The sequence below is a fragment of the Hyla sarda genome, chromosome 2 (genome assembly GCF_029499605.1).
Source record: "Hyla sarda isolate aHylSar1 chromosome 2, aHylSar1.hap1, whole genome shotgun sequence".
Lineage (NCBI taxonomy): Eukaryota > Metazoa > Chordata > Amphibia > Anura > Hylidae > Hyla > Hyla sarda.
In genome coordinates, this window is record NC_079190.1 from 375926743 (window position 1) to 375952971 (window position 26229).

Genomic DNA, 26229 nt, shown 5'->3' on the forward strand with positions numbered 1-26229 from the left:
CTCTGTTCACATGTGCAATGTGGCTTTTATTTATAGAGAAACCAGCAAAACTCTGTTGTGCAATGGATCCAAATGCTGCCTGACCCTCCCCATTGACCTACAATAGAATTAATCATGATTCTTTTAAGTTTTTTGACCACAAAATAGTGCTGCCACTGTCCTGTTCTTGGAGTCAAAAATACAGTTAAGTTATAGAATCCCTGAGATTGACTTCAAGTACAGAGAGCCATAGACCAAACTAGACTACAGTGCCACTAGAGCTACAGAAGAAGATCGATACAGAAGACTATGCTTCCGCAGTGAAGGACAACTCAACTTATGTTTAGAGTTGTCCAGGTGGCAGTATTTTAGATGGATAGGCCATCAATGATGGATTCTTTGGGATCAAACCCTATCAATCAGATTATCAGAGTGACCTTAGTGTTCATGCCTGTGCTGTGGCCTCTTCATTCTAGTGATAAGCAGCAGGGTCCATATTCGAATTTGTGATATTTCGCGACTATATAGATAAATATTCGTCCTATGTTCATGAAATCCGCATATTCACTATGTGCATTTTTTTTTCATGTGAAAATTCATTATGAAATTTGCATAGTGCACATGCGCAATTATATCTCACCTAAAAGAAGGGAGGGATCAGTGTCCAGTCTGGACTTGCCGATATTTGCATAAACATTTGCATAAAAATGTGCATAAAAAACAAATATTCGTCATTACGAATATATATCACTATATTCTAAATATTTGCGAAATCGCGAAGTGCCTATATGCGCGGTAAAAATTTGCATTTCGAATATTCGCGCTCAACACTATTGATTGATTGAAATGGCCAGGCACAGCTCCAGCCTTTTTTTTGTGGCTGTACCTGCTATTGCAGCTTTTCCCATTGATGTAAATCACACAAATTGCAGTGCTAGGTACAGCCACAACCCAATGTACACAAGCATACCGCTTATTCACACACTGTGGCCCATTCATCCCTTACCAGGTACAGCTGTGTACATTGGGTAGTGATTGTACCTAGTATTGCAGTTCATGTTATTTACTTCAATAGAACATGCTGCAGTACCAGGTACAGCCACTGCAAAGAGTCCAGAGTTGTTTGTGGCATTGCAGCTTGTCTTATTGAAGCAGACAGCACGAGCCCCAACACTAGGTACAGTCACCACCCAATGTACAAAGCTGTGCCTGGAAAGGTTACTGCAGTACAGCTCTCATTCACTTCGCTTCTCGGCCTTTTGGTCGAGTTCTTATAGTATCTGTTCTTATCAGTTTTTCATGCCGGTTGGCAGTAATGCCGGTATGGGGCTGGTGGGGATGGGTGCTGCATGGAGGGTGCAGGTGTACCAGGGCTTTCCGGGGCTGGTTCTGAGGAATCAGCTCGACGGCTGCCCCGATGTGACCTGGTCCCTCCGGGTCTCGCCACGAGGCTGAGAGGGTCTAAAGCCGAGGTACTTTTGTGCCTCAGGGAGTGGTGACCCCGAGGTGCCGAAACTCACTGGGAATACTGGCTCACTGAGTTGAAGCACGGGCACCATAATCTCTTCACCTTGTGGTACTCACCTCTTGATTCCCGGCCTTCTGGCTAGGATCAGAGAAATTTTTATAGATCTGGCTGGATGTCCGGGCAGTATATCTGCACACATTCACTTATTTATTTCTTTTTGTCTCACTGTGTCACTTTTTGCGTGTTGTGTGTTCACAGGATTTGTCAGGATGCGGTAGCCCTTCTGGGTGTCCCTCCTGGCGGTCTAGGGGAGGTGTGTGTGGCCATTAGGTTCCGCACCTCCCTGCAAACACCCCGGGTACTCCTGCTTTGGCAGGGTACCTACCGTTATTAGCTCTGCGGGCAGATACCTTGGCTAACGCCAAGGGGGATGCCGGGAGCATTTGTGGTCCCCTAGTAGCTTTGGCGAAAAGGGACATCGAACCTGGAACCTCGCAGGTACCTTTTGGTCCGGAGGCGAAGGGTAAGGTTTGTTGGGGGGCCTCTCTCCTATCTGAGAAGGGCTTGCGATAGACCGCATCCTTTGTGCACATTTTTTTAGTGTAACACGTTTGCACTTTTTCTTGCACTTTGGGTGAATCGAGAGCACATTCCTCGGCTTTAAAAAAAGCTCTCGTTCACTTTATTGGTAGCTCTGCTGCAGTAGTCTAGTGCCACCACTACACAATCTACAGAGCTGAGACTTCTGCAGAACACTGCGGCTGTCCAGAACAGTTGATTGGCAAAGATGCTGCATATGGGCACTTTGCCGATCAGCTACTGTTGACCTTCCCTGGGATTAGGCTGGCAATGCTTTATACAGTCATGGCTGTAAATGTTGGCAGCCCTGAAAATTTTCAAGAAAATGAAGTTATTTCTCACAGAAAAGGATTGCAGTAACACATGTTTTGCTATACACATGTTTATTCCCTTTGTGGGTATTGGAACTAAACCAAAAAAGGGAGGAAAAAAGCAAATTGGACCTAATGTTACACCAAACTCCAAAAATAAGCTGGATAAAATTATTGGCACCCTTTCAAAATTGTGGAAAAATAAGATTGTTTCAAGCATGTGATGCTCCTTTAAACTCACCTGGGGCAAGTAACAGGTGTGGGCATTATAAAAATCACACCTGAAAGCAGATTTAAAGGAGATAAGTTCACTTAGTCTTTGCATTGTATGCCACACTAAGCATGGACAACAGAAAGAGGAGGAGAGCGCTGTCTGAGGACTTGAGAACCAAAATTGTGGAAAAATATCAACAATCGCAAGGTTTCAATTCCATCTCCAGAGATCTAGATATGCCCTTGTCCACAGTGTGCAACATTATCAAGAAGTTTGTAACCCATGGCACTGTAGCTAATCTATCTGGGCGTGGACATAAGAGAAAAATGTATGAAAGGTGTTAATGCAGGATAGTCCGGATGGTGGATAAGCAGCCCCAAACAAGTTCCAAAGATGTTCAAGCTGTCATGCAGGCTTAGGGAGCATCAGTGTCAACGCGAAATATCCATGGACATTTAAATGAAATGAAACGCTATGGCAGGAGACCCAAGAGGACCCCACTGCTGACACAGAGACATAAAAAGCAAGAGTACATTTTGCCAAAATGAACTTGAGTAAGCTAAAATCCTTCTGGTAAAACGTCTTGTGGACAGATGAGACCGAGATAGAGCTTTTTGGTAAAGCACATAATTCTACTGTTTACCGAAAACAGAATGAGGCCTACAAAGGAAAGAACACAGTACCTACAGTAAAATATGGTGGAGGTTCAATGATGTTTTGGGGTTGTTTTGCTGCCTCTGGCACTGGGTGCCTTGAATGTGTGCAAGGCATCATGAAATCTGAGGATTACCAACGGATTGTACAGCCCAGTGTCGCTGGGTTTGCGTCCGAGATCTTGGGTCTTCAAGCAGAACAATAACCCCCAAACGTACATCAAAAAGCACCCAGAAATGGATGGCAACAAAACGCTGGAGAGTTCCAAAGTGGTAAGCAATGAGTCCAGATCTAAATCCCATTGAACACCTGTGGAGAGATCTTAAAATTGCTGTTGAGAAAAGGCGCCCTTCCAATAAGAGAGACCTAGAGCAGTTTGTAAAGGAAGAGTGGTCCAGCATTCCAGCTAAGAGGTGTAAGAAGCTTATTGATGGTTATAGGAAGTGACTGATTTCATTTATTTTTTCCAAAGGGTGTGCAACCAAATATTAGGTTAAGGGTGCCAATAATTTTGTCCAGCCCATTTTTGGAGTTTGGTGTGACACTATGTCCAATTTGCTTTTTTTCCTCCCTTTTTTGGTTTAGTTCCAATACACAAAAAGGAAATAAACATGTGTATAGCAAAACATGTGTTACTGCAACCCTTTTCTGTGAGAAATACTTCATTTTCTTGAAAAATTTACTGTATATCTATGCAAACTTAATATGGGTTATAAAATATATTTACACCAAAATATTAGTCAGCACAAAGTGGGAACACAGGAGGAAATTTATCAAAACCTGTCCACAGGAAAAGTTGCCCATAACAACTAATCAGATCGCTTCTTTCATTTTTCAGAGGTCTTTTCAAAAATGAAAGAAGCGATCTGATTGGTTGCTATGGGCAACTCAGCAACAATGCTGTTTTGCCCAGTTTGGACTGCAGCATCCAAAGGCATTCCATCATAGAGGCAGACCATGCAGCTGCTATTTGGCCCTTGGAGAGAGGGGCCCAGCTCCAGTTGGTCCCATTCTATTTTCTAGGGGTAAACAACTCTATTCAATTATCTTCATTATCAAGAAATTAATGGATGGTAGAATTAACTAATGGGTCATGAAAAGCTAAGGGAAATAAAAACCAGATCCATTATGACCTTTGCCATGTGTGCTACTGGAACACTTGTCCTTTACTGTTGCATTACTGGCTTCATTAATATATTATAAGTTATTTCATTTGTATTGTACAGAAAGTGAGATTGTAAACAGGTATGGAGATCTAGACTTTCCAGCTAAACATCTGTATACTAACCCTTACACCCCATTATGACATGTAGACATCATAAAGTCAGAAAGTGATATTTCTCCAATTGGCAGTTCTCCCTCTGAGGATCCCAGTGTAAACCTTGATTAAAGGGGTACTCTTGTGATACAAAATGTTTTAGAGTTGACTCAGAGATTTATCAAAACCTGTGCAAAGGAAAAGTTGCCCAGTTGCCTATAGCAACCAATTTGATTGCTTCTTTCATTTTGCAGAGGCCTTGTTAAAAATGAAAGAGGCAAGTTGATTGGTTTCTGTGGGCAACTGGGCAACTTTTCCTCTGCACAGGTTTTGATAAATCTCCCCAAGTGGGTTTTCCAGTTTAGGTAATCCCGGGCTGAGGCAGATCACCACTGCAGCCAGTGACTAAACTGGAATTTCCTTCAGGATTGACAGAACAGAGGGAGCAGTAAGCAGCTGGGACCTGGCACTATTGGAAAGACAACTGCAAGGACTCAGGGCAGGTGAGTATGTATTTTTTTAAATTATTTTTTAAAGTGCCTTGCATTGTATTGAAAGAATACTTATTTAAATGGTTGCAGTATTAGTGTGATCACCTGAACCCTTCCCGGCAAAGACTGTGTGGTATTCAAGCAGCAGGACATGTCTAGACCAGCGGATCTCTGGACAGCTTTGATATAGGACTGATTGTCCAGATGAGACAACACTTTAAACCTGACAGGTTTCTCTGTATTGTCGACATTTGAAGATGACAAACAACAAGCTTAATGGATACATCCCAAGAAGGTACATAGAAGAGAATTGGCCACCATCATAGTTTTAGATATTGCTACCCAGGTCCTAAGGGCCATGACTTGTAGGATACTATCGCAGCCATTCTTTTTCTACTTGTTAGATAAATAAAAGAAAAAACAAAGGTGCGCTCCTAGTGCAGGCAACTAAAATTGAGATAAGGTGCACATATGAGATTGGAGGCTTACCAGATAGTGTTGTGCTCAGGGCACAACACCTCAGCAGGCACGTAGAATCGCTGTAGGAACGAAGGTCAGCAGCTACGGTATCCTTTTCAGATGGCCAAGGTCAGCTGGATAATGCAAGTGACATTGTGGATAAATCCAATAAAAAGAGAGGACTACCCGACTGGCGCTTCTCGGGAAGTCCTCTCTTTTTATTGGATTTATCCATGATCTCACATTCTTTTTCTAACAGCTCTTATGTAGACAGAAATTCTTTAGCTCCATGCATCACTAATCAGGACTGGGATCCCTTGGAATTTTTTTTTTTTTTTTTTTATCGCGGGGAACCCCTACCGAACTTGATGAGCAAAAGAAAAGGGAAACAATATCTCTTTATCTGTGAGTATGTAGATTACAGTGCTGATTTATACAGTGACGTCTTCTAAAATCAGCGTTGTTCCCTTCTCTTTTCCATCTGGTCCAGGCCGTTATGACGATTTCTTCCAGCCACAATACTTCACCGCAAAACAAACCTATTAGGCTCTGCACTTTTAGGCTCTAGCATCAGCTTCCAGATTCCCCCATTACAAGTGAGGAGGAATACAGGAGCGTATAGGGGTAACAGAGAGGTGCAGAAAGGTGTACATGGGTGACAGGTGTGTAGAGGGGAGTACATGGGTAACAGAGGGATGTTGGGTGTGTAGAGGAGTGTACATGAGTGACAGAGGGGTGTAGAGGAGTGTACATGGGTGACAGGGGGAGTAGGGGCGACACAGGGGTGTACATGGGTAACAGAGGAGTGTTGGGGGGTGTAGAGGAGTGTACATGAGTGACAGAGGGGTGTAGAGGAGTGAACATGGGTGACAGGGGGGCATAGGGGGTTACAGAGGGGTGTACATGAGTGTTGAAGAGTGTACATGGGTGACAGGGGGCATAGGGGTGAAAGAGGGGTGGACAGGAGTAGCAAGGTGGTAACAGAGGAGTGGACAGGGGTGACAAAGGGACAGAGGGGTGAATAGTGGGGGTTGGACATAGGTGATAGTGGGGTAGACTGGGGGGGTGGTCAGAGGGGTGGTCAACATGGGTGACCGGGGCGGACAAGGTGGACATGGATGACAGAAAAGTGGACAAGGGTGAAAGGGGGTAACAGAGGGTTGACAAAGGGGGGTTGACAGGGGTGACAGAGGTGAGATGTACCTTAATTAAGCTGAGCTGTTTTTCCTTCTGTGGGGGATCGGGAAGATGGGCCGGGGGCCGGGAAGATGGGGTGGGGGTTGGGAAGATGGTCCGGGGCAGGTGCACCATCCCCATTTGCATTTATCCCCTTCACTAATGGTGCCGAAGGGGGGAGGGGGACGCTGAGTGCGCAGTGCGCATGTACACGCAATGCGCACGCAGGCTCCCTTTCCCCCCTGCGCTGCCATGATTCACAGGCGCGCAAGCCAGGGTGGGAGATTCAAAAAAGAATTGCCGGCACCTGCCATCTTCTCCACCAGAGCTAAGCGGACCCCATGGCAGTGCCTGACAGAACCCATGGGTTCCACGGAACCCCGGTTGGGAATCACTGGCCTAAACACAGCACTCATAGACTTGAATACATACACAGAGGACAGGATACCGGAGAATTATTATTAATATGGCAAAAATTTACTTAACAGAACATAACAGTAAGCTGTATTCTTGGTGATGAAACTTACAAAATACTGTATATGCTTGTCAATAACCTAATAAACCAGAGTCTACAAAAAAGCATCACAACCACATATTAATGGGGGAACTCCTGTGGAAAATTATTTTTTTTCATATCAACTGGCTCCAGAAAGTTAAACAGATTTGTAAATTACTTCTATTTAAAAATCCTAATCCTTCCAATACTTATCAGCTGTTGTATGCTCTAGAGGAAGTTGAGTAGTTCTTTCCAGTCTGACCACAGTGCTCTCTGCTGACACCTCTGTCTGTGTCAGGAACTATTCAGAGTAGGAACAAATTCCCATAGCAAACCTCTTCTGCTCTGGACAGTTCCTGACACGGACAGAGGTGTCAACAGAGAGCACTGTGGTCAGACAGAAAAGGACAACTCAATTTCCTCTGTAGTATACAGCAGCTGATGAGTACCAGAAGGATTAAGATTTTTTACTAGAAGTCCTTTACAAATCAATTTAACCTTCTGGAGCCATTTTCCACCGGAGTAGCCCTTTATTGGAGAGAACTGACACAATATATATATATATATATATATATATATATATATATATATATATTACATAAACAGTTTGAAACAAGTATAACCTTAAAAATAAAGTAAAAAGAAAACTTCTAAATATGAGTTGCGTCATAAAAGTCCAGTTTGTCTCTATTAGTCTCCTTAATGCAGCTAATTTTTATATGATGTGTCAGGTATTTGTGTTCCTGCCGAAAAAGCCAGCAGTAAATGGAGGTAATAGCCACCAAAAGAAACAATCATAGCAGGTGGTGATCTGAGTGAAAATACATTACAGCAAATTGGCCCTTCATGTTCCATTTAATAGCATTGCTTGAAAACTGGATAAATGTCGCAACTAACGTGAGTATCAATTTTCTCATAACTGGACAAAGGATAAACCAATGCAGACTCAGTGCTTTAGAGGCTGTTTGTGAATAGAGAGGCTATGCTTCACAGTACAATCCAAAGACAGAATATATGACGTGAAGTCAGTCATAATAAAACATTTGAGGCTGCACCTCAAAGAAATTCAGCCACATCCAGTGTTTCTTTCAGCTGCCACCGCCACAACGAGTCTCTGTCAGGGATGCCGGGTGGTGTATGCACATAAGGAAGGGTGCCCGTGCCCAGCCAATTAGACAACAAACTGGTCTTGGTGCCAGCTATATGTGAATCTGCCTGATCCTGTTGTTGAATTCCTTTTAAATGCTTGTTGCCCAATCTTCTGTTACTACATCTCTCCATGTTCCATGGTCCATGTGTAATAAAAGTGGCTCACACCACTAGCAAGAACGGAGTAATTGTCAATCCAGTTATATTCCCCCCATTTGCAAGGTGGTGATTACACAATTTCAACTGCCCCACATTTTTAATTGGATACATCTATAGTTAAAATTAATAGAAATGTCACTAACATTTTTGAGTATTTCTATCCATTGGGAATCTACCATGGGGCCTATTTCATTTTCCCATTGCGCCTAATGTTTTGAATTCAGGAACTGGAATCTCAGTAATATCAGACTTTCATACAAGATCAACTCACCCTTCTTCAATTGTGATGAATTGTGCAAAAGTTCACCAAGTGGAAAGCACACTACCTTTAATAAATTTTTATTTTCTGTGGCCGTGTAAGCACTCTGTATTTGACTATATCTCAAAAAATCTATAATTTTATTATTTTTTTCATATTTTTTATTTTATTTTTCACAATTTTTTTTTACTTTTTAATTTACTTTTCACTTTTTTCACATTTTACCTTTCTTTTTTTTCTTTTACTATTATACACATAATTCAATGGAGTACACATCTGTACTCCAGTGAATTATGCCTATGTCTGTCAGAGACATAGGATAGATCAGTCACTACATTAGGTAAAGACTTATCTGTTGCCATGACAATGGAGGCCACTGTCAACCATGGCAACCATCGGTGCTCTACTTTCACTTTGCAGAGCGCCGATCGGTGACAGAGGGAGCTCCCTCCTTCTGTTACCCTAATAGATGCTACGGTCACAGTGACCACAGCGTCTACATGGTTAACTAAGGATCGAAGTGCTGCAGGTGGCCTCCTGCGACGGGGCCCCCCTCACCACCGATCTCTTAACTGTGTGAAGCAACGGAGGAGAGGGGGAAGGAGAAGACCCCTGCCAGATCCCTGCTATTGGTCCATCTGTACTGACGGACCAATATGAGCGATCGCCGGCCGGGGACTGCTGCAATTAATCCCTGGCCGGCTTCAGGGATGTTCGGCTGTGCAGCACAGCCGAGCTCAATAAACTGTCACAGCGCCCGGCGGCGCTTTAACACTTTATTTCCATCAGGTACATGTACGTGGTGTAGCGGGAAGTCATCCCTAATCACCATGTACATGTACCTGATTTTGTGTAAAGGGGTTAATCATACCAGCTAAAAATTTGCTAGGCCTACCTCCCTCTATGAAATACCCATGGCCAGAAAAAAAGATCTGGTTTTGTGCTGTAAGGCTTCCTGCTTCTCCTTGTGGGATGCTGACAGACTTGAGTCGCCACTCTTGGCCAATTGATCCTCCAACCTCTTAACGTCTACATGAAGGAGAGCCTCCTTCTCTCTGAATGATTTTTTATTTATTTGAGATTTCCTCTCAACAAACAGGTCACCTCTAAGGAATGCCTTTAGGGTGTCCCAAATAACTTGAGGACTAGTTGAACCCTTATTATTCAGCCAGAACAATGAGATCTCCATCATCTTTTTTGATGATGGAGAGCCGATGGGCGTTTAGTTTAAAAATCCTTACATGAGATGCTCCTCCCACATCCAGGTCTATATCTGCTGCTAACAATACGTTGTCAGAGATGGAACGTGGGTCGGTGGAAATTTTCCTGACTTTCCCTTTAGCCTGATGGTTACAGATTAAAAGGTCCATCCTACAGACTGAGTCATGTGAGGAACTATAATATGTGAACTGTGACTTTTCCCCATACAAAGTTCTCCACATATCTACCCACCCAATCTCATCGATGAATCTAGCAAGCAAGGTATTAGAGGGAGGGGGACACTTACCCTGACTCCTCCTATCCAGGTTTGGATAGGTTAGAAACAAGGGAAGTTCCCTCTTGTCTTTTAAGAAATTAACCATAATTAACAATACCTCTAGGGAGAATGGGGGAGGAACGTATGCGAATGCCAGCACCAGCTCCACCTTATCTAATGTACCGTGGAGGAAAATAAATTTGCCTCTTTGGTCTATTAATTTAGTTTTAGCCGTAAAGTTTACCTTATTTTAAATAAAAACAGACACCCCTGCTGAGCATCCAGGGACCATCGCGTGGTACTCCTGGGAGGCCCATTTTTTCCTGATCTTAAGCACAGTTTTGGTTGTTAAATGGGTCTCGACAAAGGGAAACTATTGCTGGGAGATGTTTTGTTATCTGGTCAAACACTGCACATTTTTTTATTCAATCCCCCATTCCCTTACATTCCACATAATATTTTTTGTCATCCCAGCCTAAATAGAAGATAAAGGGAAAAAAAAGCCCCCCAAAACTCGCCGGTGGCCCCACCCATATCCTCCCAGTAGCCCCCTCCACTGACCCTTCAAGGACTAGCCCATCCAGATCTCTCACCTACAGCCTCTACCTCCCAAGTCCCAACCCTCCTCCCAACCCAACCCACTAACATAAAGAATATAACAGGATCATAACCCAATGGAGTCTAGCCAGCTAGTCACATTACACACATCCTTGAAAAAAAAATGAGTAGAGTCCTAATGTATGACTCTCAGTGTAGCTGGGTGAAGTAGGGAGTAGCGAATTCCTGCTGCCTCCATTCGTTTTTTTGCCTCCTTGAATGATGCCCGTTTTAGTTGTGTTGACTTGCAGAAATCTGGATATAGAGAAATATGATTACCATTATATGTCAGTTCCTTTGCTTCCCTTGCTCACATCTCGATCTGCTTCCCTTGCTCTCATCTCGATCTGCTAAAAGGAGAGTTTTAAAGATAAGGGAGCAGGGGGGGGGGAACCCCCAGGGGGAGCCTTGCCTGGAACACGATGTGCATGCTCAATTTTAAATAATGGAGAAAGAGCAAGTTGGCTGAATGTGTTCTTAATCCACGTGTCACAAAATTGTATAGCATCTCTGCCCTCTGAGCTCTCCAGCATACCAACCAGTCTAATATTGCCCCATTTGGGAGCGATCCTCCAGGTCAGATAGTTTACACTTTTGGTCCTCATTGTCTTTCTTGAGATCCAACAGTTCTTACTTCAGCTGGTCAATTTTACCCTGTATATCAAAGATCTGCTGCTCAACCATTAAAAGTCAGGTTCTGGTGTTGTTAGCATCTTCTCTTATAAGAGAGATGTCTGTGGTCAAGTGACCAACCTGGAGGCTAAGCTCCCGCAGTCTTCTATTGCACATTTTGATTTCTACCAGTATGTCTACCAGCATCTGATTTTGAGGTGCCTCCTCCCTTGCCTCTCTCCTACCCTCTTGTGAGGTTACACTGGTGGCCGATTCATCCAAGACAGGTTCACGCCCTCTTTCTCCTTCTTATCCTTGTGTTTAGCCTTCAGCACGAGTGATTGCATAAATTTGTCAATTTTCCCAGCTGATTCCTTCTCTATAGGTGAAGCCACCATGGCCACATTCTTTTGGTGTGTTCTGTGAGCCATTGTGTAGGGAGTCTCAGCTTATAACAGCGGCCATTTCCAGCAGTTACTATCAGAGGGAAGGGTAAGGTTTCTTCAACAAGATTGGCCGCATCCATGGAAGGTAGGCATGCCCCAGACAGCGCCGTCAGCAGTGCTCTACACACCGCGAGAGAAGCTCCCACACCGGCATCTCCAGCGCGTCACGTCTGCTCCAGGCACCCTTAGGCACCCTTAGGGTGCGTTCCCGCCTGGCGTATACACAGCGTATTTCACTCTGCGCAAAATTTACGGCAGCAGCGGGAAATACGCTGTGTATTCCTCGCTCACTATACACACAGGGCTTTCCGGCGGCAGTCCTATGCGTGTAGTGAGGTTTGGAGGCGGGGCCATGTGCCGGCATGACTGTGACGCACGGCTCCGCATCCAAAACTCACTGCACACATGGAAAGCACTGTGTGTATAGTGAGCGAGGAATATGCAGCGTATTTCCCGCTGCTGTCGTAAATTTTGCGCAGAGTGAAATATGCTGCGTATATGCCAGGTAGGAATGCACCCTTAAACTGATCTGCATTTAAGCGCTGCAAGAAGAGTTTTTTTTTATTAATTCTTGAAGTAGATGTCCATAAGAAGACATATATAATGTAAATCATTTTCAGATCAGAAATTCCATACCATTGTGTAAATGCTGAAAACATTTACATTGGCAGTAAATAACGTAAAACTTTAACCTAGTAAGATGTAGACAAAAATACTGAAAAAAGACTTAAAAAGAAAATCTACAATGAGTCTGATGACTCTAGAAGATAGACTGAATCTCTGCTCAAGAAAAAAAAAATGAAGAATTGATTTATTAAAGCCCATGGCTGAGAAATATTCTGAATAAGTGGAGATGACCTTTTACAGAATGATCATATTAGAGCCATAAAATACTTAACTGCTTTTATAGATTGCAATAAAGTGAGTTAATCCATCTGGAATATCAATGTTATACAGTGTTTTCCACCCAAGTATTTTCTTAAATGACATTTGCCCAAATATGAATATAAGTAAATCTTACAAATGAACTTTGGCGATCAATTAAAGAGGTACGCTGCCCCTAGACATCTTATAAGGGACCCCCTCTATCTTCCTGCTGCACCCGGCATTTGTTTAGAGTGTCGGGTGCAGCACCGAAGGCTCGTGACATCACTGCTGCACCACGCTGTTGACGTCTCGACCACGCCCCCTCAATGCAAGTCTATGGGAGCGGGCGTGACAGCTGTAACGCCCTCTCCCATATACTTGCATTGAGGGAGTATCTCCAATGTTACCTAGGGTGGTATTACATGGGCAGACTACTGCCCGATGCAAGTCCCAATCAACAAGATTGCTGCTCATTTAAAAATTTACATGACATGGTTATTGGGCAGGGCTACATGAATGATTGCTGAATCATTGGTGCGACCCTTTACTTCTATTATTTGTCTGATGCACATTCCCTTTTTCACAGGGAGGGTGATGTATTGGCGAAGAATGGGAATTTTTTTCAGCAGATAAATACCATGCAATCGTCCAACAGACAAGTGTTTGCTCATTTGTGGGCAGATCTATGGGCATATTAAACATAATATACACAAGATAGGTAACAGCACAGGTAAAACATTGGTGGGTGCAGAGGTTACAGTTGCATCTTGGTTTTAAGTTGTTGAAGGGGTCAAATGGTTCCTCCAGTAATTCACAAGGAGTATAACTCGCACATGGTAATTGGGAGCTCTGATGCAGATAGCACTGTAGTTTAATGCTTTACATCGGAATAACAGCGTATTAAAGGAGAACTTCAGCAAACATTAACTTATCCCCTATCCTGTGGATAGGGGATGAGTAGCTGATTGCAGGGGGTTCAACTGCTGGGACCCCTATCGATGTCCGAGACAGGACCCAGCGTTCAGTGAGGAGCACGTGCTGCAGAGTGCACATGCTCAATTGATATCTATTGGAGCGATGAAAAGACCTGAGTACAGCACTCAGCATCATCGGCACTCCCATATAAATTAATGGTGCGCATGGCGTCTACCAGTAGGCAACATGCGTTTCTCAATGAGAGAGCCGGGGTCTCGGAAATCGCAGGAAGTCCCAGCAGTCAGACCCCCTGCGATCAGCTACTTATCCCCAAGTCTGACTGAACTACATGAAGTAAATAAGTTAAAAACAAACAGACAACCAAATTTTTCTTATTAGTTATAGCATAAACCTTGTATGTGACATATCACGTAAGCAAGCGTAGGCGATAGGACAGAGGTGACATGATGGCTGCTGTAATTGCTCTAGCACCTTGTATGAGATGATTCTGTATGAAACAAAAGAACTGACCTGAATATTTACCATGTAAAGCTATTTTCCTTCTGTAGTGAATCATCATTCCAATTTCCTCCCACAACACTAGATTTATCACCTTCACTTGTCACTTCTTTAAAAGTGAAAAATGAGACCGATTCTTCATTCTGTGGCACTGTAGATTTAATTTTTGACTTTCTACAGCAGCTAATATAGTCCAAATGTATGTACTGCATTATAAGCAAGGCAAGTCAAGCAGGTCTGGTGCAAACCCTTTTAGATACATACAATTATTTTTAAGGCATATCATAATTTTGTTATATCTAGATTATATGTGTATTTTATGTGGTCTTGAGACCAACCCCAAAAAAATAAGATTTTACTGTCACTATATAGCTGAGGGTGCCTTGATCACACCCCTTTTTACAGTTTCATGATATGTTCCTTTGTTCCTGAGATACGAAGGTTTATATTTTGTCTGGTAATTCAGGGAATCAGTCAAATGGGCGTGAATTTAAATGTAAAATATGGGTGTGAATGAGGAAATGGGCAGGATTATATTGTCAGGGGTGTGAATGTTATACATTGAGGGGCATGTATGCCTAATACAGACCACCGCCCATCACCTGATTATCTCCCATCCCATCACCCATCACCTATTACCTCATATTTGGGGAACAGAAGCTCATCAAGAGACTGTAAAAAGGTGTGTGATCAGGACACCCTAAGCTATTTGATGATAATGCAATCTCCTTTTTGGGGGTTGGCCACAGGTCCTCTTTAAAAAAACATTCACAATCACTGCTGACCTATAAACTACAGTATAGAAATCAGATTTTGACTGTTGTATACAGGATGGACTTGAGATTTCATTACGTAAATGCTATTCAACAACAGATATTTCAACTATCATCATACTATATTTTTCATGTTAAATTAACAACTGACTATAATTGTATATATCTTTTTTATTTAAATGTGCCCATATACAGTTTTACACCATTAGCATGGATTGTCAGAATGGAAAAAAATAAATAAAGATGCAGTATCAGTTTATATGCACGCAATGTTTTTTTTTTATGTCTTATTTTCTACCTTATTTTCACTTTATTTAGCTTTAACTGTACAGTACCCCTTTTCTGTGTATGCGGTGTATATGAGCCTTATAAAGATTATTCTCTACTTATTAGTAGTGTTGAGCGGCATAGGCCATATTCGAATTCGCGAATATTCGCGAATATATGGACGAATATTCGTAATATATTCGCGAATATTCGCATATTCGTTATATTCTCGTTTTATTTTCGCGTATGCGAAAATACGCGCATGCAAAAATTAGTATATGTGGAAATTCGCATATGCGAAAATTAGCATATGTTAATTTTCGCATATGCGAATTTTCGCACGCCAGTCTCACACAGTAGTATTACAGCCTTCTTTACACCACACAAGCTGGAAGCAGAGAGGGATGATCACTGTGATGTGTACTGTGAAGAAAAAAAAAAAAAAGAAAACGAATATTCGTAATTACGAATATATAGCGCTATATTCGCGAAATTCGCGAATTCGCGAATATGCGATATTCGCGAATAATATTCGAATTGCGAATATTCGCGAGCAACACTACTTATTAGTTCAGGGACAACTGAAAAGTAAAGATGGAGCCTGCAGAGCAGACATTTGGTGAAAAATGCCATATACAAGTTATATAATAGCCAGAAATGGTGTTACTCCTCACACACTGTACAGAAACATGATAGCTTATCATAAAAAGTTACTCGAAACCACAGGTACGCTTTAATCTGGTATGTTAATAACAAATATTATGGTGTGAAGCAGAATTATATACTCCCTACAAAAAAATATTTGTTCCCTATGATTCATTTAATGGGGTACTCCTATGGAAAACTCCTTTTTTTTTTTTTTTTTTTTTTTTTTAATCAACTGGTGCCAGAAAGATAAACAGATTTGTACATTACTTCTATAAAAAAAATCTTAATCCTTCTAGTACTGTTTAGGGGCTGATTACTACAGAGGAAATGCTTTTCTTTTTGGATTTCTCTTCTGTCATGACCACATTGCTCTCTGCTGACCTCTGCTGTCCATTTTAGGGACTGTCCAGAGAAGGAGAAACATAGCAAACATATGCTGCTCTACACAGTTCCTAAAATGGACAGCAGAGGTCAGCAGAGAGCACTGTGGTTGTGACAGAAGACACATTTTAAAAGAGTACACATTTCCCATGTAGTATAAAGCCCCCAAAAAAGTACTGGAAGGATTAAGATTTTTTATAGAAGTAATTTACAAATCTGTTTAACTTTCTGCCACCAGTTGATAAAAAAAAAAAAAAGTTTTCCACGGGAGTACCCCTTTAACATAATCTTGACATTGGCTTTTTTAATTGATTTTTTTATGTATTTATTAAAACTCTGAATTGAGATGTATCTAGTGTTATATATAAGAATTGTGCATCAAAGCACAATACTTTTTTTCCAGAGTTTATAAAGTGTTCCCAATTTTTTTTTAAATGCATATATACAAAAATGTCATTTCAACTATGGAGTCTACTCTTTGAGCTCAGATGAACATGTGTGTGTGAATAATTTATAAATAATTTATTGAATATAACATAATCAATTATATATGCCTTTGTAAACCAAGTGGAAAATTACCATATTAGACAAGTCAGTTATGGTTCAGAGCTCTTTCGTGACATATCTGAATGGTAACTGTTTTTGTTCTTTTTTTCTTTTGTTAAGGGCATCAGTTTATTCCCTAATAAAACCAATTTTAGGATTTAGAATTTTTTGACAATTGATATTATATATGTGTATTACGAGTGATCGATAAGGATGGATGGGCATTAGAAACTGCATGTAGTGAATTATCTGGTCCTTATTTGGCATTTAACACAAATTCACATATTGCTGGGCCTGTTTTAGCCAGTGATTGGGTGAGCAGGCAAATCCTGCTCTGAGCGCTTTTATTGGAAGTGGGCAAAAGAATTGGGGGACCAGAAGGAGCCGAATGGGGGATGCAAGGGCTAGTGGGGGAATGGGGGTAGGTCAACATACCTTTTTTTGGAAAAAATTTCTTAGGCCCCAGCAATATATTGTTTTTGGGAAATACTGGCATACCCCTATAAAGCCCTCGAAATACATAACAAAATTGATAACTGCAACAAATTGTCTGTCATGTTAAAATTCAACTAAACTAAACCAAATGCAATATTAAACACAGTGCTCTCTATATCAGGTGGAAAGGGTTTTAAAGGGAAATAAGTCACTTCCAGATATCTCTGGCAGCAACTTTTCCATCGAGAGCCCAAAGGCCCCTTTGACAAAAAACGGCCAAAAATCAGGGTTATAAACTATTTTTAATACTAAGTTTACATACAGACACCTTTTTAGGACAGAATAAACCAGGATAGAGGCAGCGCACAGGACTTCAAAGGTAAAATGGTTTATTTACCCGGCATGCAACGCGTTTCGCTGGATAACCAGCTTCATCAGCCTGATGAAGCTGGTTATCCAGCGAAACGCGTTGCATGCCGGGTAAATAAACCATTTTACCTTTGAAGTCCTGTGCGCTGCCTCTATCCTGGTTTGTTCCCTGGAGGGATCCGCTTAATTTCTTCGCCTGTGTGTCCAGGAGCAGCTGCCGCTCTTCGCCCGTTGCAGGGTCACTTCACGCCTTCACCATAGTTGTACTTGGTCGCAGTACAACTAGACTTGATGAGCAAGTTCTCTTGTCTATTATCTATGCTTTTACATTACGCTATCACACTAGGAGCGCTCTCCTTGTTTGTCTATTGCTTTTTAGGACAGAGGAAGCTTATGATCTGAGATTCTAAAATCTACTCACAGGGTCTCCTCTCCCTTCACCAACAGATCTACAAGCTAGGTCCTTTAACCCCTTAAGTACCAAGCCCATTTTGACCTTAAGGACCAGGCCAATTTTATTTTTGCATTTTCGTTTTTTCCTCCTCATCTTCTAAAAATCGTAACTCTTTTATATTTTCATCCACAGACTAGTATGAGGGTTTGTTTTTTGTGTGACCAGTTGTCCTGCTTAATGAAATCACTAATTTTACCATAAAATGTATGGCGCAACCAAAAAAAATACTATTTGTGTGGGGAAATTAAAAAGAAAACTGCAATTTAGCAAATTTTGGAAGGTTTCGTTTTCACGCCGTACAATTTATAGTAAAAATGACATGTGTTCTTTATTCTGTGGGTCAATATGATTAAAATGACACCCATGATTATGTACTTTTCTATTATTGTTGCGCTTAAAAAGAAATCGCAAACTTTTTAACCAAATTAGTATGTTTAAAATCCTTCTATTTTGATGACCTATAACTTTTTCATTTTTCCGTATAAGCGGCGGTATGAGGGCTAATCTTTTGCAAAGTGATCTGTAATTTTTATCGATACCACATTTGTGGTTATAAAACTTTTATTCATTTTTAAATTTTTTTATTTTTTTTACAAAATGTGACAAAAAAGTAGCAATTTAGCAATTTTTTTTATTTTTTACGTTCACGACGTTCAACGTACGGCACCAATACCATTATATTTTAATAGTTCGGACATTTACACACATGGCGATACCAAATATGTGTATTAATTATTTCTTTTTACACGTTATGGAAGTTGGGGGAGGGGATTTTTCAAATTTTTTTAACTTTAAAAAAAAATCTTTTTTACTTTCATTTTTTACACTTTAATAGTCTGAGGTGTTAATGGCGGATATCCGCTGCTGATAGCTGCTTGGACCTGCGGCGCATGACGCTTACACCCGCCTGATGCTCGCAGTCATGGCGGCGCGTAAATGAACGTCATGGTGCTTTAAGTGCCACGTCATCATGACGTACATTTACGTCCATTGTCGTTAAGGGGTTAATGTCCCTTTTTCTTGGTTGAATACTCCCAGCTAAAATAGTTTATTGTGTCTAGGATAGAAGAGTCTTCTTTCCAATCCATTCCTTACTCCTTTGGTCTCTTTTTTACCTAAAATTGCTCTCCTTTCTATGCCACACACATAATGTATATTTACTCAGCTATGCCATACTGTTTCTTCCGTGTCCCTTCACAATGTGCCCCCTCATGTACATATGCAAATTATAATTATTCTCATGCATTCACTGGTGGAAAGACATTTTCAGCTATTACTTCTCTGTTGGTGTTCTGTTTACTTGTTTCTACTTATGGTCCTGTGACTCAGGAGTCAGAACTCAGTATTGTTTTACTTTAAAATTCTTAATAAAACTTGATTTAAGCATGAAAATTGTTTATAGCAGGTGCGACTCTAGTTGTCAAATTCTGTATTAGATGATGATAGAATTTAAGAAATGTAGAATTTTATTACTTCCTAATGTTTTGCATATTGTAGCATATGATGCGTCATTTTAAACATTTCAGCCTCCCACACCTTGGCCGTGTTGCTGCTTGGTGACAGGCCTGCTTTCCTGTGTCATATAAAGGGAGTCTGCTGCCAACAGAGTATGAATTATCATGAAATCACATTAGTATAACATTTTGCTGCAGGTGCCAGAGTCACAAATCTCTACCCACTTAGCATCTGGGGCACATGCCCCACCAGTTACCCTATATTTGTAGACTGTATAAGACTGCACGTAAGTCTTGATACTGTCTGTGACATCCATGATATTATATTTATACATTATTTGGTGGTTACTATTTTTTATATCCTAAATGTAATCTAAAAGCATAAAAAACATATGTATTTGAAATCAGAATATCAATAAGACATGGCATTTGCAATTAATTTTGACTACATGACTTATAAGTGAACTTTATATTCCACATATTTACTTAAAGGTTGACGGACATCTTTACTGCTATTTCTAATCTTCCTTATACAGAAGCGCGTGTGAATAAGCTGAGATTAGTTTGCAAGGAACTCAACATTTATTATAGCTGGAGCAATAATAAACATGAATACTCAAGAGGCTAGACCGAGAAAGTAGAAGACTTTTTTCTTCAGATTGCCTTATTGTAGCTGTCATGCGGTCATTGACGTGTCTTTCCATGACAACACAGGAGCTGTCCTCACCATTGGGTGCACCCAGAGCACTGACTTGGAAACTAAACCACCTGTTTAGTCCCTTAAGACTTTTATTCAGAGTTCACCATCTGTCACCATTTACAGCACACAGGAATTATACCTTCATTATTTACTTTACTGGATACAATGCTAGCACAGAGGCCTAACAGACCAAAACTGTATGGGAGTTTTAATTAATAAAGTTTATAAACAGAATGGTTGTATTAGTAACAATTTTTTTTTTATCTACCACATACATCAAGATTTTTTACTACGAGAACAGTAGTTATCATTAGGAATGTTTATCTAGAAATTATAGAGACCTAATTTGCAAAAAGGCTTTATCAACTTGGACAATTTGTAGAAACATTTTTCTTGCAAAAAAAACATACTATAAAAACAAAAAAATATCATAAATTTAATATTTTTTTATTTTTGATAATGATGAAGAGATGGCCAATTCATCAGGTTTTAATGTAATGCATATTAAGTGGAAGTATATTAAAGGGGTACTCCACCCCTAGATGTCTTATCCCCTATCCAAAGGAAAGGGGATAAGATGTCTGATCGTGGGGGGTCACGCCCCTGGGGACCCCCATGATTTTGGTTGTGGTACCCCAGACATCCGATGCATGGAGCGAACTCCGGTCACGCCCCCCCACTTGTAAAGTGACGGCTGTGCCCTTTCAATGCAAGTCTATGGGAGGAGGTGTGACATCTGTCATGCCCCCTTCCATAGACTTGCATTGAAGGGGGCATGGCTATGACATCACGACCAGGGCGCAGCTGTGACGTCATGAGCCTTCAGCACTCCGGCGCTGCACCCAATGCTCTAAATGAATGCAGGGTGCAGCAGGGAGATTGTAGAGGTCCCAAGTGGTGGGACCCCACGATCAGACATCTTATCCCCTATCCTTTGGATAGGAGATAAGATGTCTAGGGGCAGAGTACCCCTTTAAAGCAGTGTTACCCAACCAGTGTGCCTCCAGCTGTTGCACATTTTTAATTTAATTCTAAGGGTCAATATCAAGTGTTCCCCTGTCCCTTCCTTTTCAGATATATATTACTGTACCTGAAATTTTGTTTTAACTTCCAGGAGAAATATGTAAAGTGCCCTGGAACCAAGGGCGCTATATAAATAAATAATTTCAACAGCAATAATAATAATAATAAATAGAACATAAAAGAGAAACAATGTTTTTGAGCTCAGAAAAATTGTAAATGTTGCTTTCTTATCCATTCAGTTACAAAGTGTGACAACACTGCCACCTACGAACAACTTTATGGACCTGAGTAAGAAGGATATCATCATATATGGATGAAGCTACATCTCTTTACTTTAATAACATTCTTCATAATAGCTACTGGGTAGAACTTATTGGACCAGTTCTTACAGTTCTTAGATAATTGCCTTGTTATGTTATTTAGTAAATCGCTTACTCTTTGATAACTACTCTTACAATTATCCCATTATAAAAGAGGAAAAGGAAAGCTCTTTTAACTTTGCCGGTGGCCTACTTTTTTGTTTTAATTTGAATTTCTTTATTTGGAAAGACATATTCAGTGGTTGAACAGCAGGGGTTTAAAAACAGAACAAAGACAGTACTTGCCTATAGCAGGATGCAAAAGAATCTTTAGAAATCTCATATTTAAATCATATTTCCAGGGCATGTGTTTGTTTATGTACCTATGAATTCTCGTGATCATCTACCAGTGATTTTTTTAATGATGTCTCACGTGTCCGTGTATTTTATGGGGGGACATGGTTAACTTTGGTGCAAAAACAATAATAAATAAAATAAATACAATTTTGATACTATCAACTGTTTGGGGTTTTTTTTTTTAGGTTTGGTTATGTTTTCAGTTTTGGAGTACACAATAAGTTTGCTTGCACTTTTTTCTTACTTTTTTTTATGCAGGCGCATACTAGACGGCCATGTATATAAAAATCCAAGCAAGAGGAAAAACTTATTACTGCTTTTCTTATAACACCGTTAACAGTTAAAAGATGAAAACAAGAGAACGATTCCATTTTCTAACAAATAAACGAGAAGATGAAATTTAGTTAAAAAAAATTATTTAAGTTCATTTTATTATTGAAGGGGTTTTGCTTTGGAAAATATTTATGTGTTTGATGGATCCCCTGACAATTAACACATCACAGAGTATACTCCCCCTGGGACTTTAACCAACCTTGCATTAAGTGTTTAATATCTCTGCAGTACCACCACAGGAAAAAATATGCATTATACAGTGTCCATTATAATTGATGGGATGTCTGCACAATATGCGTACAAGTGGGGTCCTCCAGTATTAAGTATTCTGAACAAGTAAAAGGACCTTAACACAAAACTGTCATGAACAGGGGGCAGAAAGAAGTAAGCCCTAAAGCTGTCCCTTAGACGACTCTCACACCTACTTGCCTAGACACCCTAGCGGTGAATGACAACTGGGCGCCGGTCCCTTCCTGTGCTAAAGTGCATGGGCATAAACGTCAAACAAAAGAAACTATACATGTCGGGAAACAAGTCAGGCAGGATATAGCATACTAACATACAGCACAGAAAACAGGTTTAAGATAAACGGCAGATATGATAATATGAACAAGACTAGATATGGGGATAAGTAGAAAGCAGACAAAACCAAAAGATGCAGGGGATGAACAGGTTAACTGAATGTCAGAACACTAAACCAGTCAGGAAATCAAAAGCACTGTTCACATTGGACTCAAAACAAGGAACACACTTGATACCCCACTCCAATTATAGGATATAATAGGATAGGCTCCTTGCTAGTGGGCACACTCCACAGAGTGATCAGAATACTAGGCTAGGAGGAAACAAAAATCCTAAATACAAGCAAACACGGGTACAAACACAAGGCTAATTTACTCCTAGATAGACGGATAGCACAAGGCTCAGAACAGGATTCTATCCTAGGAAATCAAGAATCAGACAAGGTTAAAACAGGACTGACAAAAGCACAGGGTAAACACGGACTAGGCAACACAAAGCAGAACAAACAAAACAAGAATACTAAAATCCGACAAAGGTACTAAAACAAGGCAAGTTAAAATCTAGATATCAAACAGAACAGATAATCATGGTTAAAACTCAGGATACATGTGCCTAGACAGACATAGTGAACATAATGCCAACCCAGAGCAGCACCTGAAGAGGCCTTATATATCCTTCCAGTGCTGAAGGGTTTACTCTTCCCAAACCAGGGAAAATAAACACAGAAACTGTTCAGACACAAACCTAATGTCTGAACAGGACCCAAAGAAGAAAAATGCAAAACACAGACAAACGGACATTACAATAACAAGTCAGTATGGCAAAAGTTTTTGGGCAATATTTCTGCAATACTCAAAATGAATACATGAAATGCTCCATAAGAAAAAAAAAGTGAAACGTAGCTCCACTGCAGGAGGAAGAAAGTTTGTTCCTCACTGTTACCTATTGGAAGTAACATCCCTTCAAGTCAATGTTTGACCCTGGAGTCTAAAAACAAGACTGGGGATTGTATGCCAAGCCAGAATATCTCCCAGATGGGTAAATCTGCCTTGTGGAAAGGATTTTGGCTTTGCATCTAATCCCCAGTCATGTTTCAAGGCTCATTGAGAGTCAAACATTGACTGAAGGAATGCAACTTCCAATAGGTAGCAGTCAGGATCAAGTGTTTCCCTTCTGGAAAAGTTCTACTTTATAAGGCATTTTTGAAATACTTTCCTTTGTCCACATGAAATGACTTTTCTTATTTAGGACTGTGTATTATTTATGTGTAGCCTAACAGCAAAGCAAGAAATGCACAAAAAATTACCTTAATGCGTTCAATTACAAATGCTCTGGTCTTTATTTGCCCTGAAAACCATGTAATTTTTCTGCTAAAACATTTGAGATAGAATTTTATATGTTCTTTACGGTAAAAGACAGATAAACATCAGGGCTAGTTTCAGAACCAGAACTCTTTCATGGGCTGCTAGGCCTCTTTCACATGCACCTCACTGTGCCATACACAGGCCAAGAGCTAATCATTTCTCAGTTCCGGAGAACATGTCTATGGGTCTCACCTCCTGATGGGTGCATTTCTAAGTATCCCATTCTATCTACAGCTCGAATAGCACAGATGACACTTGCCGAAGACTCCAGCTGCTATTCCAGGCACATGCACAGTTCCTGCTACAATGGATATCTCACATTTATGATTTGAGGCTAAACTTTGCTCCACAAGAAAAGAAAAACATTTTTCCCTCAAGCCAGAAAAGATTTACTGATTTCTACTAACATGATTAGGACAATAATGAATATTTATTTTCTTTTTGTGCAGCACAAAATGGCTACAGAATTATCAAAATACATTCATGGCCGTAAATGTTGGCACCCCTGAAATTTTTCAAGAAAATGAAGTATTTCTCACAGAAAAGGATTGCAGTAACACGCTTTGCTATACACGTTTATTCCCTTTGTGTGTATTGGAACTAAACCTAAAACTAAAAGCTAATTTGACATAATGTCACACCGAACTCCAAAAATGGGATGGACAAAATTATTGTCACCCTTTCAAAATTGTGGAAAAATAAGATTGTTTCAAGCATGTGTTGGTTCTTTAACCCCTTAAGGACCAAGGACGTACCGGTACGTCCTTGGTCCTGCTCTCCTGATATAACGCGGGGTTACACAGTAACCCCGCGTCACATCACGGCGGGCCCGGCGTCATAGTGAAGCCGGGACCCGCCTCTAATAGCGCGCAGCGCCGATCGCGGCGCTGCGCGCTTTTAACCCTTTAGCCGCGCGCTCAGAGCTGAGCCGCGCGGCTAAAAGCGAAACCGAAAGTGGCCGGCTAGCTCAGTCGGGCTGTTCGGGATAGCCGCGGCTAATCGCGGCATCCCGAACAGCTGACAGGACAGCGGGAGGGCCCCTACCTGCCTCCTCACTGTCCGATCGCCGAATGACTGCTCAGTGCCTGAGATCCAGGCATGAGCAGTCATGCGGCAGAATCGTTGATCACTGGCTTCTTATGAGAAACCAGTGATCAATGATGAAGATCAGTGTGTGCAGTGTTATAGATCCCTATGGGAGCTATAACACTGCAAAAAAAAAGTGAAAAAAAAAGTGAATAAAGATCATTTAACTCCTCCCCTATTAAAAGTTTGAATCACCCCCCTTTTCCAATAAAAAAAAAACACAGTGTAAATAAAAATAAACATATATGGTATCACCGCGTGCGAATATGTCCGAATTATAAAAATATATCATTAATTAAACCGCTCGGTCAATGGCGTGCGCGCCAAAAAATTCCAAAGTCCAAAATAGTGCATTTTTGGTCAATTTTATATCATTTAAAAATGAGTCAATAAGTCCTATCAATGCAAAATGGTACCGTTAAAAACTTCAGATAACGGCACAAAAAATGAGCCCTTATACCACCCCATACACGGAAAAATTAAAACGTTATAGGGGTCAGAAGATGACAATTTTAAACGTATTAATTTTCCTGCATGTAGTTATGATTTTTTCCAGAAGTCCGACAAAATCAAACCTAAATAGGTAGGGTATCAATTTAATCATATGGACCTACAGAATAAAGTAAGGTGTCATTTTTACCGAAAAATGTACTACGTAGAAACGGAAGCCCCCAAATTTACAAAAAGTCGTTTTTTTTCAATTTTGTCGCACAATGATTTTTTTTCCCGTTTCACCGTCGATTTTTGGGCAAAATGACTGACGTCATTACAAAGTAGAATTGGTGGCGCAAAAAATAAGCCATCATATGGATTTTTAGGTGCAAAATTTAAAGAGTTATGATTTTTTAAAGGCAAGGAGCAAAAAACGAAAATGCAAAAAAGGAAAAAAAAAACGATCCTTAAGGGGTTAAACTCACCTGGGGCAAGTAACAGGTGTGGGCAATATAAAAATCACCATACCTGGTCAAGACCAGTATATGGAGGGTTAATTTTCAATTTTCCTAGAGATTGCCCCTAGGGGTAATCCAATAATACTCTATTTTTCCCATATACTTAAAAAACCCATATGCTTGTTTATAATTATTCTCTAATTCTTTTTCTTTTCTTTTCATTGGTACATTACCTCCACTGTG

At 40.6% G+C, this 26229-nt stretch overlaps 1 protein-coding gene and 1 long non-coding RNA gene across 5 annotated transcripts in view; one reads left to right on the plus strand and one right to left on the minus strand.

The window, feature by feature from the left end:
* RAP1GAP2 (RAP1 GTPase activating protein 2) overlaps nucleotides 1-26229 on the minus strand; it is an 882491-nt gene that overhangs the window by 512742 nt on the left and 343520 nt on the right. The window lies entirely within an intron of this gene.
* LOC130356647 (uncharacterized) lies at nucleotides 4147-20338 on the plus strand. 2 transcript variants are annotated; one of them, XR_008888956.1, is made up of 7 exons: nucleotides 4147-4230; nucleotides 4890-4966; nucleotides 5045-5249; nucleotides 5359-5520; nucleotides 7817-7982; nucleotides 15696-15851; nucleotides 19949-20338. It is a non-coding gene; the product is annotated as an uncharacterized LOC130356647 (long non-coding RNA). The 2 variants fall into 2 exon arrangements; XR_008888957.1 differs by lacking the exon at nucleotides 5359-5520.